A 4,304-nucleotide genomic window follows, 5' to 3' on the forward strand; every position below is an offset into this window, starting at 1 on the left:
GTAAACTGACAATCTTGATCATTGAAGTCCTAACATTAGTTTTTGTGCATATAACTTCTAACACATTAAAAACTGTCTTACAGCATTGCAGAAAACATTTTATTTCATAAGACATAAGCATCTTTCAGTTTGGCAAGATTTGCACTGAATATTGAATGAAACAGCTTTCTCTAACAGAGAGACAAGCTTTTGAACAGATTTGGGCTAGATTTCACTTCATTTGAACAGAAGCACTATTTCAGCATTACTGGACTCAGAAACCTGTAAACTGACAATCTTGAGCATTGAAGCTCTAACATAAGTTTTTGTGCATATAACTTCTAACACATTAAAAACTGTCTTACAGCATTGCAGAAAACATTGTACTTCATAAGGCATAAGCATCTATCAGTTTGGCAAGATTTGCACTGAATACTGAATAAAACAGCTTTCTCTAATAGAGAGACAAGCTTTTGAGCATATTTGGGCTTGATTTCACTTCATTTGAACAGAAGCACTATTTCAACATTACTAGACTCAGAAAGCTGTAAACTGACAATCTTGATCATTGAAGACCTAACATACGTTTTTGTGCATATAACTTCTAACACATTAAAAACTGTCTTACAGCATTGCAGAAAACATTGTATTTCATAAGGCATAAATATCTTTCAGTTTGGCAAGATTTGCAATGAATACTGAATGAAACAGCTTTATCTAATAGAGAGAAAAGCTTTTGAGCACAATTGGGCTTGATTTCACTTCATTTGAACAGAAGCACTATTTCAACATTACTGGACTCAGAAAGCTGTAAACTGACAATCTTGATCATTGAAGTCCTAACATTAGTTTTTGTGCATATAACTTCTAACACATTAAAAACTGTCTTACAGCATTGCAGAAAACATTTTATTTCATAAGACATAAGCATGTTTCAGTTTGGCAAGATTTGCACTGAATATTGAATGAAACAGCTTTCTCTAATAGAGAGACAAGCTTTTGAGCAGATTTGGGCTAGATTTCACTTCATTTGAACAGAAGCACTATTTCAACATTACTGGACTCAGAAACCTTTAAACTGACAATCTTGAGCATTGAAGCTCTAACATTAGTTTTTGTGCATATAACTTCTAACACATTAAAAACTGTCTTACAGCATTGCAGAAAACATTTTATTTCATGAGACATAAGCATCTTTCAGTTTGGCAAGATTTGTACTGAATATTGAATGAAACAGCTTTCTCTAATAGAGAGGCAAGCTTTTGAGCAGATTTGGGCTAGATTTCACTTCACTATTTCAACATTACTGGACTTAGAAACCTGTAAACTGACAATCTTGAGCATTGAAGCTCTAACATTAGTTTTTGTGCATATAACTTCTAACACATTAAAAACTGTCTTACAGCATTGCAGAAAACATTGTACTTCATAAGGCATAAGCATCTATCAGTTTGGCAAGATTTGCACTGATCATTGAATGAAGTAGCTTTCTCTCATTGACAGAGCAGCTTTTGAGCAGATTTGGGCTAGATTTCACTTCATTTGAACAGAAGCACTGTTTCAACATTAGTGGTCTCAGAAACCTGAAAACTTACAAACCTGAGCATTGGAGCTCTAACATAAGATTTGGTACATATAACTTCTAACACATTAAAAACTGTCTTACAGTATTGCAAAAACATTGTATCTCATAACACATAAGCATCCTTCAGTTTGGCAAGATTTGCACTGAACATTGAATGAAGCAGCTTTCTCTCATTGAGAGAGAAGCTTTTTAGCAGATTTGGGCTAGATTTCACTTCTTTTGAACAGAATCACTATTTCATGATTAGTGGTGTCAGAGACCTGAAAACTGACAATCTTGAGCACTGAAGCTCTAACATAAGTTTTTGTGGATATAACTTCTAACACATTAAAATCAGTCTCACAGCATTGAAAAATCATTGTATTTAATAACACATAAGCATCTTTCAGTTTGGCAAGATTTGCACTGAATATTGAATGAAGCAGCTTTCTCTCACTGAGACAGCAGCTTTTGAGCAGATTTGGGCTAGTTTTCACTTCATTTGAACAGAAGCACTATTTCAACATCATTGGTCTCAGAAACCTGAAAACTGACAATCTTGAGCATTGAAGCTCTAACATTAGTTTTTGTGCATATAACTTCTAACACATTAAAACTGTCTTACAGCATTGCAGAAAACATTTTATTTCATGAGACATAAGCATCTTTCAGTTTGGCAAGATTTGCACTGAGTATTGAATGAAACAGCTTTCTCTAATAGAGAGACAAGCTTTTGAGCAGATTTGGGCTAGATTTCACTTATTTTGAACAGATGCACTATTTCATGATTAGTGGTGTCAGAAACCTGAAAACTGACAATCTTGAGCACTGAAGCTCTAACGTAAGTTTTTGTGGATATAACTTCTAACACATTAAAATCAGTCTCACGGCAATGAAAAATCATTGTATTTAATAACACATAAGCATCTTTCAGTTTGGCAAGATTTGCACTGAATATTGAATGAAGAAGCTATCTCTCACTGAGAGAGCAGCTTCTGAACAGATTTGGGCTAGTTTTCACTTCATTTGAATAGAAGCACTATTTCAACATCATTGGTCTCAGAAACCTGAAAACTGACAATCTTGAGCATTGAAGCTCTAACATTAGTTTTTGTGCATATAACTTCTAACACATTAAAAACTGTCTTACAGCATTGCAGAAAACATTTTATTTCATGAGACATAAGCATCTTTCAGTTTGGCAAGATTTGCACTGAATATTGAATGAAACAGCTTTCTCTAATAGAGAGACAAGCTTTTGAGCAGATTTGGGCTAGATTTCACTTCACTATTTCAACATTACTGGACTTAGAAACCTGTAAACTGACAATCTTGAGCATTGAAGCTCTAACATTAGTTTTTGTGCATATAACTTCTAACACATTAAAAACTGTCTTACAGCATTGCAGAAAACATTTTATTTTATAAGACATAAGCATGTTTCAGTTTGGCAAGATTTGCACTGAATATTGAATGAAACAGCTTTCTCTAATAGAGAGACAAGCTTTTGAGCAGATTTGGGCTAGATTTCACTTCATTTGAACAGAAGCACTATTTCAACATTACTGGACTCAGAAAGCTGTAAACTGACAATCTTGATCATTGAAGTCCTAACATTAGTTTTTGTGCATATAACTTCTAACACATTAAAAACTGTCTTACAGCATTGCAGAAAACATTTTATTTCATAAGACATAAGCATCTTTCAGTTTGGCAAGATTTGCACTGAATATTGAATGAAACAGCTTTCTCTAACAGAGAGACAAGCTTTTGAACAGATTTGGGCTAGATTTCACTTCATTTGAACAGAAGCACTATTTCAGCATTACTGGACTCAGAAACCTGTAAACTGACAATCTTGAGCATTGAAGCTCTAACATAAGTTTTTGTGCATATAACTTCTAACACATTAAAAACTGTCTTACAGCATTGCAGAAAACATTGTACTTCATAAGGCATAAGCATCTATCAGTTTGGCAAGATTTGCACTGAATACTGAATAAAACAGCTTTCTCTAATAGAGAGACAAGCTTTTGAGCATATTTGGGCTTGATTTCACTTCATTTGAACAGAAGCACTATTTCAACATTACTAGACTCAGAAAGCTGTAAACTGACAATCTTGATCATTGAAGACCTAACATACGTTTTTGTGCATATAACTTCTAACACATTAAAAACTGTCTTACAGCATTGCAGAAAACATTGTATTTCATAAGGCATAAATATCTTTCAGTTTGGCAAGATTTGCAATGAATACTGAATGAAACAGCTTTATCTAATAGAGAGAAAAGCTTTTGAGCACAATTGGGCTTGATTTCACTTCATTTGAACAGAAGCACTATTTCAACATTACTGGACTCAGAAAGCTGTAAACTGACAATCTTGATCATTGAAGTCCTAACATTAGTTTTTGTGCATATAACTTCTAACACATTAAAAACTGTCTTACAGCATTGCAGAAAACATTTTATTTCATAAGACATAAGCATGTTTCAGTTTGGCAAGATTTGCACTGAATATTGAATGAAACAGCTTTCTCTAATAGAGAGACAAGCTTTTGAGCAGATTTGGGCTAGATTTCACTTCATTTGAACAGAAGCACTATTTCAACATTACTGGACTCAGAAACCTTTAAACTGACAATCTTGAGCATTGAAGCTCTAACATTAGTTTTTGTGCATATAACTTCTAACACATTAAAAACTGTCTTACAGCATTGCAGAAAACATTTTATTTCATGAGACATAAGCATCTTTCAG

Source organism: Carassius gibelio, chromosome B20, assembly GCF_023724105.1.
Source record: "Carassius gibelio isolate Cgi1373 ecotype wild population from Czech Republic chromosome B20, carGib1.2-hapl.c, whole genome shotgun sequence".
NCBI lineage: Eukaryota > Metazoa > Chordata > Actinopteri > Cypriniformes > Cyprinidae > Carassius > Carassius gibelio.